The sequence below is a fragment of the Periplaneta americana genome, chromosome 14, assembly GCF_040183065.1.
Source record: "Periplaneta americana isolate PAMFEO1 chromosome 14, P.americana_PAMFEO1_priV1, whole genome shotgun sequence".
NCBI classification, from domain to species: domain Eukaryota; kingdom Metazoa; phylum Arthropoda; class Insecta; order Blattodea; family Blattidae; genus Periplaneta; species Periplaneta americana.
The window spans coordinates 111,364,580-111,383,172 of record NC_091130.1 but is presented as its reverse complement, the minus strand read 5'-3'; positions in this window follow the sequence as shown (position 1 = coordinate 111,383,172).

The window sequence follows — 18,593 nt, the reverse complement described above, 5'->3', positions numbered from 1 at the left end:
ATCACACAAATGTAGGCCTAATGAGAGTTTGTATAAAAAACGAATAGTTCACCTGTAACTATTGTATAAAGTTTGAAGAAAGCTGTTAGATGGAGGAAAAGTTGATAATTTTGTCTAAATTAAACCTCTGTAATGGAGTAGTTTATATTATAAAAATGTAAAGAGAATTTGTATAAAAAAAGCCTATGTTACCTGTAACTACAGTATGAAGTTTGGTGAAAATTTGTTAAATACGAGAATAGTTGATAACTTTGTCTAAATTCACCGCCAGTATTGGGGTAGTTTCTTTCGCACAAATACATTGAGAGTTAGTATACGAAACAAATATGCTACCTGTTACTACTGTACAAAGTTTCATAAAAATCTGTTAAATAGGAGAGAAATTCTTAATTTTGTACCGCTACATTTACGTTTTGGACCACTGTGCGTCGGCCAGTATACTCCTAAATGATACAAATTGTCATTAGACTCGAAAATTAGCTCGGTTCATTCATGCATTTGGAAGGTGATATCCACACGCGCTTTTTCTTTCTTTAAATCTGCAATGCTTGGAAAAGTGGCATAAGTCAGTTTCCACAAACATTTTTTATTAATTTATTGACAACTAACGGAACACCTGCACGCTTGGGAAAAGAGACCTAAGTATTTCTCCCATTAGAATAATTCATACAGAAGAAAATCAAATCGACATACAGTAAACCAGTGTCAAGACAGTTTTTTCCCTTCTCTTGTAAAAATTAACATTTTTGACTTGTGCCACTTTTCCCGAGCACTACAGAAATTTAGTTGCTCATGGTTTGGTTTGTTTGAATCCTCACTCTATTGTTTTCCCACTTGTTTTCGTTGTTTGTCCATATATTATTCTTGTTTCTTTTGTTTGCCTACGCACAAATTCCAATCATCCATTCTGTTTAATCCCTTTTATTAGCTCCTTTGTTCATTCATTCCAGGATTCAGTTACCTGATTAGCTTATATGAGCAGTATTTGAAACTATAACATTTAGACGTCCTTTCGTCTAACCGCAAATGTGTGTTCAATGTACTCGTGATTAATGGTGATTACTTAGAGCACACAAACGTGTAATAATTTCAGAGAAGAAAATAAAATTTGTAGAAAGAAATGGACTTAAGCCTACTTGATTTAAAAGTAAATATGTCAGACAGAGATGTAAAATTATATATGTAACAAAGGGTGATCTAATAAATGGAATGAATGATTGAATGATATTAACCTTATTACTTCCTGGTGATTCTGGATAACACGCTTTAGTCGCTCGTTGTATTCCTCGTCGCCAGTTGTATTGAAATCATCTTCAACAGATCGGGATACATCTTGATCGATGCCAAGTGTCACAGGTAATTGGTCGAGCGTTTGCTTTGTTGTATTTGGGACAGTTTCCTGATCTTTATCTATTCTTGAAATTGAATTACCTCTGTTTTGAAAAATAATTCCATTGTCTGAAGTCGATTGTTTTGTTTTAATATTCTTACTAATATTTTGTTCCTCGATATCATCAATGTCATCACAATTGTTAAACTCTGATATCCGAAGTTTACCTTCTGCAATTCTGGAAATTTCTCGACTTGAATTACCCTCTTTACTGAGACTCGAGATTTCTGTATGTAATATGTTAATTTTACAATATACATGTAACATAACTGTGAAATTGAATAACATAATGCACACTAAGTGCATAGCTACCAAAAACATTCCTAAACCCTGATACGCTACTGTTGCAACAAATACTCGGTGACTTGACAAGCTCCATTGATAACGGGCAGGAAAAGGAAGTTTGTATTCATGTTGTGTTGTCGCATTCATCATTATAATTCCGTCGTTTTCAGAAAGTTGTCGTGAGAGTAGTGATGTTATGAATATGACCATAATTACACCGACATACGCTCCCAGCAAACCCTTTCTCCAAATGTTTGATTCAGATCGTGTATCTCTCAAAATATCACCGTATCTAAATGACACTGTCTGATAAGTTTCTAAGTCCGCTAGCAATCTGCGTATCATATGCTGTACCCTTTTCTTAATCCACATAAATCTGATCACAGCAGTAAGCATTTTGGTAAATGATAAAATAATTGTAAAGCAATCAGCGAAACTGAGAAGATCATTGTCATCAAATATCAGTGCAGTACATATTGCAATTAAATTATTAAAACCTATGAATAGAGTAAAACAGGTATAGACGTTGTAGAGTATTCGTATTATTGCAGAAGATTCAGTGGGTTTCCACAATCCCAGAAGAGTCATAACATACAGAAGACTTTTCATATTCACTCCTGCAGTGAATTCTTCTCCGTCAGAACTCATGCTTATGCTTCAACAAGAGTTATAAATTGTTACTGTTTATATTAAGATGTAATTGAAATAGTTGTAGTTTATGATAATTAAACTGTAAGATAAGTTTGTCCAAACTGTCTTGTCACTTGTGCTGCACGTATCTTCAACTTGTAATACGATTCCAGAAAATAGGAAAGTGAAACTCGAGACTGTCCGAAGTGGACTCAAATTACTTGGTACCAAAGAAATTAATAGTTTAAAATTATATTTCTTGTATTAGTATTACGTCGCGCTGATGTTGCTCGTTAAGTCTGAATTCCTTATTTGGACACGCGAGCATTTAGTTTTGTATAGAGAATAAAGGTGGGCCTACTCAAATTTTAATCTGTCTACTTGTTAAGATCTTTTACTCGGAAACGAAATGCGTCATGTTGATATAGGGCAGAGAAATGGATACTTATTTACTACGCAGTCATGTAATATCATGTAATGTTGTTATTCCACTCAATTCATGGAGTATAATGAGAAACACCCCTGCTAATAATTGGAAGGAAACCTTGGAGCCTCAGTATTAATATCTTGGTCGTAATAATTTTGAAATAATTGAAGTACGGTATTACAAGATCTTAAGGGCCGTATTCATAGACATTTTTAGCGCGGGCTTTCGGTGGATGTTCAGCGTTTTTTCGTATTCATAATCCAGTGATAGCGATAGGATATGATTTGAATTCTGTACAAGTAACCAGTGGATAGCCGGGGCTAGCTTAGTACGCTCGTAGCGCGTGCTGCGAAATGTCTATGAATAGCATCCTTAATTTCTAACTTATCTTCAGATGAGTAGTGTTTTACTAATGAACTTACTTTCGAATTTTTAATTACTAAATTTTACGACCCAATAGGCCTACTTGACTCACACCTTTGATCACATAACAGATTGATCAGCCTAATCATGGTGTTTCTCAAACTTTTTTGAAGTGGGGATCACTTTTTTTTAACTCAGAACAGTACCGCGGACCATCTTACTCTTGTTCCCTTCGAAAGCAAATTTATAATTTTTGTAGCATATTTTAATACCAGTATAGCCTATTTACATTTTAAAACAGAATTCATTAATTAAAATTAATTTTATATTAGGCCTAGTATTAAATAATTAAGTTGATGTTAATAGAAAAATTTCATTTTCGTCTTTTAATAAATTAAGGCTATTAGAGTTTGAATAATCTTTAACTTATTAACTGAACAAAATAAATGTTGGTACTCATATTAATGAGATGGATAAGGCTCCTGATTCTTGCACAGTTGTTCTATATTTGGATGCATGCTGGTAAGCTTAAGTCGGAGATCGTCACATACAACGAGTCGATTTCGGTACTTTGTTTTTATTAGAGTTAGTGATGAAAACCCTTTCTCACACAGTACGTAAAAGCAAACTGAATTATAATCTGTAAAGCACCATTGTACAGTTCCCTATATTCTCTTTTCACTTTTGATAAGGTTCAGAAATTAACCATACTTTCCCGCTTGGAATTTTATTTTAAGTCCGATGTCATTCGCGAATTCAATTAACTATTCTCTTTCACTCAATGAAAGTTTGTTATTTTCAATATCGCAATGAAAGGGATCACGAACCCATGGAAATCCGTCATATTTACTTGGAAAGTAAGTTTAAAATTGTGACCTCAGAGTTGCGAGATGCGAACATATGTCATTGCATAATTCTTTTCCAATAACGAAATCATTTTCAACCAAAAAAAGACTCTAGGGTTGAAATAGTGAAAAAATCCTCTGTTTTATGGAAGTGACCCACAAACTAAGTTTCCTCTCGAACACTATTTTCTCATGCACATTGAGAACAGTCAAAGAATTACCTTGTAGAGAGAGATTTAGTTCGTTTAGTTTTGAGAATACATCTGGAAGATATGACATTGTACTTAGCCACTTGTCATCAGCTGATGTGCAAGGAAAAGATTGCGAGAAACACCACGTTCATAGTGCTTTAAATCCCTTTTTTGTTGCTGAGAGTGGGAAGTCGGTAGACAGGTAGGATAATAAATTTCATAAGATGTCAGTACTGGGAGAAAAAGTGAAAGGTGATTGCCATGTGTAATTTCCAAACTCTGAGATTTTCAGCTATAGTGTGATACGCAATTCGTTTGAATTTTATTTTTTCTTCTGTCCATTTTGAAGGACCACAGGTGGTCCGCGGACCATAGTTTGAGAAACGCTGGCCTAATGGACTTTCAAAAGAAACCACTTTTAAAATGTTCACTACGCTGCCATCTAGCGACTGCAAAAAAAGTCACGTTATAACCCTTATGGCAGCGGTTTTTAACGTATGGTACGCGTACCACTATTGGTACGTGAGTTACTGCTGCCTGTTGCTTCAACGAAGTGTGAAATAAAAATATGGATTATCATAAAATATAGAAACAGATAGGGCACATATACAATATATACATAATACGACCCACAGGCCGTAGTTTGGCTAGCTCTGCTCTTAAACAGTGGTCTGTCTTTGGTTTGCTGTTTGGCAGTAGAGGTTCTATTACAAAATTGACATAGAATTATCTTAATTCCTTTCCATTGTGCAATGTCTCTTTTTATAAATAATATTAACGATTTTCTTCCAATATTACATCATCGTCTCTATTTAATTAGGTCAGTTATATTTGCCTTCAACAGTTAACTTTGTTTTGAATGTTTCAAATATCACAGTATATTGTAAATGTTTATTGTATTTAGAACCCTTGTGGGCACTCAAATTCTTTGAGCTGATATCTTTAACGAATAAATGAAAAAAAAAAAACACACAGTTGAGTTTATTCAAGAAGTGAATATTTTACAATATTTAATTTACAGAATAAGTTCATTTTGGCTACCAAGATAGCCGTATTTTGTAATTCAGAATCGGCAATTCAGGTTATTGTTTCATCGTCATCAGAAGGAAAGAGAGTGAGGGAGATCTATACAAAAGTTACGTTTCTGCAAACAAACAAAATAGTTGCTTTACAATGAAAAACTTTTCATTATGGATTGAAAGATAATGGAAATGAAGATTTTTAGGACAGAGAAGAGAAGAAAAAGCCAACAAAGATTTCATTATGAGATTTCGTATAATCGAGCAACATTATTAATAACAATTCTAAACGGATAATATCGAATAGTAGGCTAATACAAGTTACTTACTTACTGGCTTTTAAGGAACCCGTAGGTTCATTGCCGCCCTCACCCCTATCCTGAGCAAAATTAATCCATTCTCTATCATCATATCCCACCTCCCTCAAATCCATTTTAATATTATCTTCCCATCTACGTCTCGGTCTCCCTAAAGGTCTTTTTCCCTCCGGCCTCCCAACAAAATGTAGAAACATATACATATACACGTAGGCCTATACAATATATACGTATATACGGCTCGCGAACTGTAGTTTGGCAAGCTCTGCTCTTAAACAATGGTTTGTCATTGGTTTGCAGTTTGGTAGTAGAGGTTCTATTACAAAATTCACATGGAATTATGTTAAGAAGTTTCACATTCCTTTTGATTATGCAATGTCTATTCTTATAAATATTGTTAAAGATTCCCTTAAAATATTACATCATCATCTTTATTTCAATTAGTTCACATTATATAAGAGATGCCGCTCTCGCTCGCTGTGTTCACTCCATTTGTCTTTCGAGTCTCGGCTCGTCATACTCGCTGCGTTTCGAGTCTCGCTCATCATTCTCGAAATAGTATTTGGTCGGCGTGGAAAGATTTCGTAACTTTGAATAACATACACCATTGAAATAAATAGCATTATAAAGGTTTAAATGAGACAAAAAGACAAACCAGAACAGTATCTTATCAAAATGTTCTGGCTCTATTATATGATACTACCTATGTATATAAATAGAAAAAAAAACAATTATCAAATAAATTTGCATTTCTAAGAAACATAAAACATTACATTAATATCTTGTTACTTGAGATTGCACACTTGATCTAAAACATATGAAAAGAAAATTCCTAGCATTTTAAGAAGAGCCTAGTAATTAAATAAAGACTGGGGAACGGATTATTTTTTTTCCTCGCTGTTATTTATACTCGCTTTAACATCTTTGCTCATTATTATTATTATATACTGAAAGGTAGAGATGTTTCAAATAGATACTTGATTGTTTATACCTATATAACACAGTGGCGTATACTGGTTTAAGGGTCTGGGCTACCACTGACCCTATTATTACACAAAATATATTTTAAATCCCTATAATAAAATTCCTTACTTATTTATAAGTAAATTCCAGACGTCTTGATTGGGACGAAAATACGTTGATGACTTCGTCTTTGAAATTGCAGTTGGGCCACTTGCGAAGTTTCTGTAGAAATGACTTTCCAATGGACATCAGTGCCAAGCCGGATAAACGTTCTTCTGTATGAGTTGATCTACAGTAGGATTTTATTCTCTTCAACGCAGAAAATGTTCTTTCTACCGATGCTGACGTAGCTGGTATTGTCACAATTAATGTTGCCAATTTAAGGACTTCAGGAATAACTTGGTTCAGCTGGTTTTCATATATGGCATATAATATTTCATGGATAGGTTTGTTCGAAAAATCAAAGACTTCTGCTGAATATATTACACTTAATTCATTTTTCAAACCTACTTGATCAAAGTGACTGTTATAGGACTGAAATAATTTGTTTAGTGCCTCATTCGGGAAGTTTTCTCTATAAGCAGAAAATTTTTGAGAATCTAGGAGATGTGTGAACTGAAGCTTTCCATAATCAGAAAATCTGTCAGTAATTTCCATGTGCATACGATCTAGTATGCTGTAGTACAGCTGCCTGTATTTCACTTCATCTTCTCCTTTTCTTCGCTTTAATGGTGGTTCCATTGTATTGGCTGAAGAATTTTCATTTTCCATATTACTCCATATGGACGGAAACCCACTACGTCTGAACTCTGATATAGCCTAGTATTTTTTAACTTTGATACCTCTTGCAAGCAGTATGCTATGTCTAGACTTTTTGTCTGAAGAATATTGTAGAGCACATCTGTATGTGCGAACACTCTAGCATAAACTTCAAGAAGAAATATATTCTGAAACTGTGTGAAAAAATACAAATATCCTTGAGCCTGCACAATTACATCATCATCCCAGTTTTCTTCAGAGTCATTACAAATGATATTTTCAAAGAAAGCAGTCAGCTGTTCTCTGTATTCCTTTACTGTATTTACAAGCCGAGATGTAAAATTGCATCTAGTTGGTGCTACTTTTGGGAGTTTCTTGTTCATAAATTCTTTGAGTTTTTCTGATCTCTTAGGAGATGATGAGAAAAACGCAGCTAAACTCGACAGTGATTTGAAAAAAAAATGCGGTATTCTGCAATGGATGGAGTAGTTTGTTGCAAAACTAAATTGAGAACATGGCTGTAACAATGGACAAATAGTGCTTGAGGATACTTTTCTTGAACTAAATTGAGAACATGGCTGTAACAATGAACAAATAGTGCTTGAGGATACTTTTCTTGAACTTTTATTTTTAAGCCATTAATATTTCCCGCCATAACTGAAGCACCATCGTATGTCTGTGCAATTAACTTATTGCCGACATTGTATTCTGCTATAACACCTTCCACATGCTGAAACAAAGCAGCAGCAGTTTTGCCCGAACTGACATTTGTGAATCATATAAACCGTTCTTAAACATTGGCAGTACTGTCGACGTATCTTAAAACAGTGGACAATTGACTCTGATTAGAGCAGTCACTTGTTTCATCAACAACAATGACCATAAAAGGTGCTTCTTCTATTTCAGATTTTATGTTCTTTATCATAACCCCACTTATAGCAAATGTTAAGTGATTCTGAATTGTAGGAGAAGTACCACGAAATACTGTTGAACCCACAAGATGATTGGCCAGTCAGTATATGGTCAAATTCACTTAGGAACTTAAATATTCAATATAATTTCCTCTATTGTCTGATTCTACATTCTCGTTATGACCCCGAAAAGCGAATTCTTGTTTTCCTAGAAAGCAGACTGCGTTAATAAGACGCAGTAAAATCTCCCGATTTCTTTTCACAAGAGCATTGTGTTGGTTGATGTGTAGAGCTTTTTGCTTATCTAGCTTTAAATCAATTCTTGTCTTCCCAAAGTTTGCAAAGTTCATGCTACTTCAAATGTGAGCTTTTGATTTGTCGTGTTTTAGGACTGCCGTTCGAAGGGAGTTCACATTAGAAAACCTCTCTTTTGACCACACATTGTTTCGCGGCTAAATAACAAACATGGCCAGCAAAATAGTTTAGACAGTTTATAACTACCACACAACCAATTCCATTTACCATATGATGTTGAAGTGAAATGGCGTGTGTACTAACGCTGTTTTTCTTTTCCGTCCATGGACAAATTTAACTCAGGAGTTGGTCTTTCCATTTTCACAATTTCAACTTTCTCGTTGTATTTACGACGGTTAAAAGGCACTTTTAATAAACCTTCTATTACACAGTCATTTTCAACACAAACCTCTCCAGAAACTTGCTCTGCCATATTTTTCACAATATCACTTAATTGGGAAATTAAAAACTTAATAATTCACAATTAATATAACTCTTAGACACTCGAACAAATCACAAATTTAAAATACTGCACTGCAAGAACACAATCACATTCATGAGCTGGCGTACTAAGCGTATTGTTGCTTCGCGCCTGCGAAGAAACCGATCACGAGAGCGGCAACTCGCCCGGCCTTACACTGCACGAAGGAAACAGTAGGGAGCGGGGGGTGGGCAGTTGTGCGAAGGACAGCGTGCGCGGTACGTCACAGGCTACCATTCGTAGGAGCGGTTTCTCCAGCGATGCCGCCTTGACAACTTGTTTCTTTTCGAGAGCAGAGAGCGCATATAAATCTAAGAGTTACTTTAATTTTAATTACTATGATAAAACTAATAATACAAAATTATTACATTATGTTATATCATAAACTTTTTCTTTTGTAATTTCCTTGGGCTACCACCGGTAGCCCCGGTAGTCCGCAAAATACGCCCCATAACAGTTGCCGACTCGGTAGTCTTGACGTCAAGGACGCGACTAAATACAAATTGTCGTACGGGTTTTCGGCTTTGCGGGCGCTGTTTGTCTCGTTTTCTCGATCTTTGTTCAACAGTTAACTTTGTTTTGGATGTTTGAAATATCACATATAATATTGTAAATGTTTATTGTATTTAGGACGGCCACTCAAATTATTTGAGCAGATGTCTTTAATAAATAAATAAAAAAATATATACAATTGAGTTTATTCAAGAAATTATTATTTTACAACAATTAATTTACAGAAGAATATCCTTTAGGCTACCAAAGTAGCCATATTTTTTGATTCAGAATCGGCAATTCATGTTATTGTTTCATCGATATCAGAAGAAAAGAGAGTGAGAGAAATTTATACAAAAATTGAGTTCCTGCAAACAGGAAGCCTTCTCATTATCTATTAGCAGAAAATGGAAATGAATACTTTATGGCAGAGAAGGGAACCACAATTCAAGAAAGATTTCATTTTGAGATTTCGTATAATTTAGCAAAATTATCAATAAAAATTCTAAACGGACAATATCAAATAATAATGATATTATAGGACAGTGAAAATAATTCTTGGTGCAAAATTACACAAAAATAAAACATAATTTTAGTTCCTAATTCTCCAAGAAGAATAGCAGTGGCTATTTTCAGACTAGCAACTGAACTTGACTATTCGGCAGAGCATTTTTCATAATTGTAATTTATACATAACCAGAATGTGTTCTCTGCACAGAAGATTGAACATTGAACTTTTAGCACATACTGAAGTGCAAAACTATCATCGCGTCAAATAAAAGTATTAATACGAGCAGTGGCGGCTCGTGATAAAATATTATATGTGTTCACAATTTTGTGTTCCAAAATCGAAGAGAATTTGAAATCGTACGTTTAGCCTAATATAAAATGTCATTATTCAATTATTACACTATCGAAAAAAACCGTATATAAATTCAAAAGAACATATAATAATAATAATAATAATAATAATAATAATAATAATAATAATAATAATAATAATAATAATAATGAAACTGAGTTTTTATTTCCAATTTTTCCTGGTAAGCCAGTTTACCCAGTTCTTTACTGTTCCAAATTACTTGAACAGAGTTCATTATTTACGTTTGTTAAAAATGAATACAACAGTGCCGATATTTACAAAAGCGTGTGTTCAGTAATATATTTTGGTTCACAACACACTGATACACTATAGCCTATACCAGTACTGTAATCCTATTCCATAGATTGACTGCTATAAATAGCCTACATGCCAGTAAATATTATTCTTAAATATTATACACTACCAGTCAGATACTTAAATTCATACCACCACAACATTCAGCCAGCACGTGTTTGAAAGCCAAACTATGCTATTATGCTGACACTGAAGTATAGTAATTCACAAACTACACTCTCGTAGCAGCACTGTACACACAACAACATAAACGTTCCGACAGTGAGATGCTGACACCTACAGACTAGAATACAGACTATTAAATTTCATCCTCGAGATATATCACGTGAACGATAGCATCGATGCACCTGACATCTGTAGGATAGATTCACTGTTCACTTAATGCTTTGTGCTCTTGACGAGTCATAAGCGGCCAGAGAAAGACAATTTTCTCCCGCGCATGCGTGAAATTCCTGTAACCTTCTTGAACAGAGCACGGCTTGTACGTGAACGGATGTTGCCAAGTTTACATAAGAAGTTTATGCAAGATGCGGGAAGTTTAAAATACTCGATTCTGATATTATACTTTTCCACTACGTCAATACGGTATTAAATAATAAAACTAGTCGTGCATTAATGGAAACAAGGTGTTCACGTGCTCTTGTGCTCTTTTTGACGCACCGCCACTGAGTACGAGTAACATCACATTATTACTGGCACATTAAGGTGCGTCCACACCGATGCCGCTGTGCCAACTGGCATTGCCAAATGAGGACGTCTGGTTGGTTTTTGCCGTGATGCAAATGATGCCAGGTGGCATGCCAACCTTGAAGTCGACAATTGTTGGTTTCCCTCGAAGGAAGCCATTATTAGGACTACAGGATTATCTTTAAATTATATATTATTAAGACTATTAATTGGCACTCAAATTTGATCACATAATCAAATTTTGAAATTGTAAAAACTCAAATGTTATTCATATTTAAACAATTTCATAATGTATTAATTTTGTGACTGACCTTAAATATGCTAGTGTGGATTCTAAATGAAGTTCTATTGTGTTGTATTTATTTACATTCCATGGTAGTAGTATTGTTATTGCAAGTTATCTTGAACCTTCTGAGCGGGGACAGAGGGGCAGAGGGAAGGAAGCGCTTAACGCGGGTGGAGCCAACTGAGTTGTTTGCGCATGCTCCGCATCATAATCTCTTGTCAAGAAACATAGTACTATTTCCTTCACTGCGTACCAGTAGTGTTACCATGAACCAGCAATCACAGGGTAGTTATTATGGTGAAATCACACCACCGCGGAGAAAAAGTAACGCTGTTATCCACAGCGGAGAAAGAGAAATTATCGCAAATATAAAAAAATTAAGCGTTGCGAGGAGGAAAAATTAAACGTATATTTGCTGGAACCTCTTGCTAAGGAATATGAGGGAGCGGCTAAATACTCTGGCAAAAGTATTAGTTCCATGAAGAGAATTAAAAATAATATTGAATTACAACCGAATGAACCTCACACTACTCCGGGAAAGAATAGGTATGTAATGTTTAGAAATTATTGCTATAATAGTTATGTACAATAGTGTGTGTATTGAGACCGACATAATGAATTATTGTTGCAAGTTATTATTTTCTTATAGTTCTACTAAACATATTATTTCATTCCAGAATTAGACTTGTGTAAAGTTGAAGTGGACGACTTCGATAAATATGTTATTCGGGATACAATCGAAGAATTCTATCGTGTTCAGAAAGTAGTACCTACGATTAAGAAGATAATTCCGAATGGATGATGCCATTGGCGAAATAATTAATTTTGAAACAAGCGATGATGGCAGCAATGATAGGGATATGGATTGTGTATAATTGTAAATTAATGTAAATTCAAATAATAGGCCTGTAAAATATTGTTATAAGAATATTTACATATTAGCTGAAGGTGTAAGTCATGCAGGCCTAGAAGTAGCTGTAGTAACTCCTCCATTGCCGGTCCCCAGCCCGGATGAGAGAGGAGTGTTCACACGATTATATTTAAATATTTACTCATTACAGGTTAATTAAAGCTTGCTACGAAACTATGTTCTCCTCTCAAAACCGGAGTATCGAGAGAAAATGATGTCTGTATTGAACCAAGTTCTATTACAGTAGAGAGGCGTAAAGTGTAAGAACCAACGTTTTCTGAAAAGAGCCACGTTACCCGAGGGAGGGGCATCCTTGCCGTGTCGTTACGTTGATGAGTACACGCCGTACCGAGCAGTTCCAAAGACAGACTTAGGGGATGTAAGGTTCAAGATAACTTGCAATGACAGTACTTCGCTTCACAGCTAGAATATGGAACACGTAAAAAAAATCTTGATAATACTACTTAGTCTTAATATCGACACAGTCTAGTTGAAATATAAACAGAAGAATTATATAATATACCTGTACGTACTCTCCCTGGTAGAACTCTTGACTCAACCCGTTGCAGAAGATGCGACGAGCAAGAAACGCTTCCTCACGTCATGGGTTTCTGCCATCATGGAGAATTGCTCCGAATCAACAGACATAATACGGTTCATTCTCTCATCGCATCTTCAATCCGTCAGAATGCTTCCTATGAGGTTTATGAGGAGGTTGGTTGCGTCTCTTCTGATGGCTCTACTAGACATGCTGATATCATCATAATTGATCGGTAGAAGGTTAAGGGTGTCATTCTTGATCCCATAATCCGTTTCGAAATGCATGAGCAACAGCCACAAGAGGTGTGTCGTGAAAAACAAGTTATCTATGAACCTTGTTGTCAGCATCTCGGAGCACAATATCACATCACACATTGGGCAGTTTTTGGGCTCATGTTCGGCGCACGTGGTACGATCCCACGAGAAACTTTAAATCAACTTAAACAATTTAAAATTTCTGATGCAACGATTGATGCCATAGGATCTCATGTGTTAAAATCATCTTAGCTATAATTAGCTAGTAATCATTTGTACCCAAGAAACTCTAATTGTAAATGATTTCCTATGTTTCTTATCATTTGTCTTAATGTTTTTTTCTTTCAAATTGTCACATAATTGCTTTTAATCATTGTTCATTGTGAATTGATTAGTAGGTAGATCTATCGAACCCTTATTTAGGGCGTCTTTTTGAAAAAAAAAAAAAAAAAAAAGAATATTCAGTACAACACAAAGGTTTAGTATCGATACTTAATACAAGACAGAAATATTCATGAAGCGTTGTTAAATGTCATAAATTCACCTACAGAATAGAAGGCGTGAGAAATTAGATACTTCTTTAATTTGCCCTAAATAATCGTATGTTTTGAGTTTGAACTTTTTATATCCATAGGGAGTTTATTAAAAATTTTTACAGCTTATATCGCACTGTTTTTTGTTAGCACTGTAGACTTGCCGATGGAGTATGAAAGAAATTTTTGGCGAGTTTTTATGCTATGATATGAACTGTTGAATTAGTTACAAAGTTTTCACGATTACTTACGAGGAAGTTTATTAAAAATATACAGACAAGACATAGGCATTATTTGTAAATTTCTTGAAAATAGTCCTACACGATTTCCTAAATTTGCACCTACTATTATTGTGAATACTCTTTCTTTGTGATTTTTTCTCGTTGCCAAACTTTCAGAACGGCCCCGAGGTTCACTCAGCCTCCTATAAAATTGAGTACCGGGTCCTTCCCGGGGGTAAAAGGCGGTCAGAGCGTGGTGCCGACCACACCACCTCATTCTAGTGCCGAGGTCATGGAAAGCATGGGGCTCTACCTCCATGCCCCTCAAGTGCCTTCATGGCATGTTACGGGGATACCTTTACCTTTTACTCTTTCTTTGTAGTAGGACAATACCGTACTGTTACTATCCTAGAATATTATTGCAAAGCTCATTACCGAGTGGAAGTATTGTATTTAAAGTGTATTGTTTTTAAGGTATTGATATTTACTAGCTCTTGTATAGATCTAATAGCGAAACATGCTGAATTTATCTATGTAAAGCTTAATTTTGGTCCTACAGGATTATCTGTAATGGTTAATATCAATACATATAAGTCGAATATGAAGTAAGGCCACAAAGAGCAAAGAACCAAAGGAGAAGAATTCGATCCGGTGCGGTGAGTTGAACTTCGGAATAGTTCAGTGGATAGAGCGCCCACTGCATAGAACTAGGGACCCGGGTTCGATTCTTGGCGCCGGAGCGAATTTTTTTCCGTTAATAACAAATGATGAATTTAAGTTTGTGGGTAATTCTTTAATATGATTTTTCCAATTCAACACATTATCGATTTGTAAGCCAAGAAATTTGGTTGTTGATGTTTCTCTTAGGGACCTGTTGTTAATTATTGTGTTTGAAATTTGCGAGGTTGAATTTTGGCAGGATTTAAATTAGTTTTGTTACAATTTAATATTAATTTATTAGCTAAGAACCAATCACATATTTTGAGGAGAATTGCTTCTGTTGAAAATTGGAATGTCATTGGCTGTAATTACTATACTTGTGTCATTTGCAAATAATATAGGCTGACCTACATCTTTTATTAGACAGGAAAGGCTTTTATGAACACTAGAAAAAGTAGGGACCTTGAGGAATTGCTTCCATTATTAATAGTTCCCTCATGTGAAGGCAGATGTCATAGTTGTATTGATTTCGACTTATTTTCTATCTATGAGTGAAACCATTAGTGTGCAACGTCTTTAATTCCGTTATAATATAATATGTCTAGCAGCATTCTATGATTTATACAGTCAAGAGCTTTGGATAAATTACAGAAAATCCCTCCATCTTGAATTTATTTATTAATTGCCTCCAGAATTTTTTAGTTAAACTGAATGTTGTATTTTGCGTGCATTTATTTTTCCTAAATCAAAACTGTTCTGGAACTAAAATATTATATCCTTCAAGATGACGATAGACCTATATTTCCTTATACATTACTTTTTTAAATACTTTGGAGGAAACTGGCAGAAGTGATATGAGTCTGTAATTTTCTGGAGATGTTTTTTTCCTTTTTTTAAAGATAAGAATAACCATTCAATATTTTAATCTGTCGGGGAGTATACCATTGAAAATTGAATAATTACGTAAACAACTTAGTGCCCCAGCTATAATATGTGTACTCGCTTTTATTATTCTCCTTGTTATTTCAGTTTATCCTAAAGAGTTTTTTAACTTTAGATTTTTAATAATTACAATTATTTCTTGTTGTTGGAAATTAAAATGTGTCTCAGTGAAACGTACAGAAGAATCCATATAGGCCAGTTTCTATCTGATGCTTTTCCAATTCACTACGAGCTAAAGCAAGGAGATGCACTATCACCTTCACTTTTTAACTTCGCTCTAGAATATGCCATTAGGAAAGTTCAGGATAACAGAGAGGGTTTTGAATTGAACAGGTTACATCAGCTTCTTGTCTATACGGATGACATGAATATGTTAGGAGAAAATCCACAAACGATTAGGGAAAACACGGAAATTTTACTTGAAGCAAGTAAAGCGATAGGTTTGGAAGTAAATCCCGAAAAAAAATGTATGTGATTTGTCTCGTGACCAGAATATTGTACGAAATGGAAATATAAAAATCGGAGATTTATCCTTCGAAGAGGTGGAAAAATTAAAATATCTTGGAGCAACAGTAACAAATATAAATGACACTCGGGAGGAAGTTAAACGCCGAATAAATATGGAAAATGCCTATTATTATTCGGTTGAGAAGCTTGTGTCATCTAGTCTGCTGTAAAAAAAATCAGAAAGTTAGAATTTATAGGACAGTTATATTACCGGTTGTTCTGTATGGTTGTGAAACTTGGACTCTCACTTTGAGAGAGGAGCAGAGATTAAGGGTGTTTGAAATAAGGTTCTTAGGAAAATATTTGGGGCTAGGTGGAATGAAGTTACAAGAGATTGGAGAAAGTTACACAACGCAGAACTGCACGCGTTATATTCTTCACCTGACATTAAATCCAGACGTTTGGGATGGGCAGGGCATGTAGCACGTATGGGCGAATCCAGAAATGCACATAGAGTGTTAGTTGATAGACCGGAAGGAAATAGACCTTTGGGGAGGCCTAGACATAGATGGGAGGATAATATTAAAATGGACTTGAGTTAGGTGGGATATGATGATAGAGAGTGTGTACATATTTTGTTTGTCAGTAAAAATATTACGACATCAAAATGTGCTTTACAACAGATGCAAGAAGCCTTGGACCCAATGGTCTACAAGATGGCGACTGAAAATTAACGGTAGGATGATGATGATGATGATGATGATGATGATGATGATGATGATGATGACGACGACGACGACATCTCCTGGCATCTGTTAGGTATTTCAAAAACTTAAAAGTCAGAGACCACAACTCCATGGCAATCAATTGAAATTTTATCACGGGATTAGGGGTATCATGGAATTAGGCACCTTTACGCTATAAGTAGCAACGAATTACAAGACAACATATTTCGTAAACGAGGAAAAAGCGAAACAAACGACTATCACCACGTTTCTTAACGAACGAAAATTAGTTTCAATATGCATTTTCACAAAATTCAAGCACCACGACCTGAAGCGGTTCCTTTGTAAGTACGTTACTTTTGTTTAAATTAATTCTGTTTTGCAGTTCAATGTCTACTTTAGTTCATGTTATATGTCACGTTCACATTTGTATCATATGAAAGACTTACAAATAAGGAAAGGAATATGGAAGATAATGTTGGAGAATGTAAGAAAGAAGTAGAGATTATGAAATATTATTTATTGTTCTTAGTGCATAACACATATATGTTATTTGATATATTTCATTTTCGTTTGTTGTGATATTACAGTAGGCCTACTACGCTGTAGTGACAACACATTCCCATATTGTGATCAGATAATTTGAACGGCAATTCAGATCTCAGCATTCCTGAGCTCTTAACTAAGCTTGCTACCTAGTAGGGAGGTACATTAGACAAACGTGAACATTAGGTTATTGTTTCCATCTTGTTCCCTGTTTTAATCCCAGGTCTTAACATCACTACTGTATTATGGGATTGGTACAAATGGTAGCATATTGGACAAATTGTGCGAGACAATCTGAAGGTGCGTCACTCAAGACTGATAAAATTGCAGAATAAGATTATTAATAAGTTCAACATTATCGTTTAGAGAAATTACACACAGCAATTTTACTCCATAAATAATTTTGGTATATTATATTGTAACATAGTGCTTGTAATATTAAGGTGGATGCTCCTGTTATGGCCATGTTCCTGATATGGCCACCCCCCCCCCTATTGTGAGTTAGTTAACCAAAAAATCCGCTAAATTGCAGCAGCATCCAGTGAAAGGGCATCCTGGTATGTCACTTGATCGTTTTCCATCCAGTCAGGTTGAGCAATATGGCGTCAGTTGCCTGTTTTGCGGTTTTCATGTGACCTTTTCTTATTTTTCTCTGGTAAGTCTCCTTTGTTTTATGAATGTTTTTCAAAGACTTGTTTCATGAAAACCATCGTACTCCATTCAGTTTTTAATGTTCTGTTGATTGGTGTTGTAGTTGATGGCGTATCTTTTACGAGATGTTCATAATCAAACGATTTTCGTGAAAGCTTACCTGCTCCTGATATGGCCATATCAAATGCACCATGGCCATATCAAGTTCATTTCACTTTTATTTTTTCACCTGACAAATTTACATGCCTTATACCTGGGATTACGCAAAAATTTTGTATTTTAAGAAAAACAACTTAATTTTTAATGGAAAAACCTGTTCTGACTACACTTTTGAATTATAAAAAAGATTATTAAGTGTCATTTTTATTAATTTTACACCAAAATTATTTAATTTTAACACAACTGCGCTATCAAACTGAAAACAATAACGATTTGTAGAATATGGAACAAGGGTGGCCATATCATGTGCAAATGTTCCTGATATGGCCACTAGGTAGACTTTTGGAATTTGGGACTTTTTTGACAATTAAACCTATTTTTATGAGGAAAGGAAATTGTTTTAAGAAAGTCCATTAGACTGAGAACGAGTAAGAAAAAAGTGGCTTACATTTTTTTTCAAAATGGCGGCTAGATAAATTCTCAAACC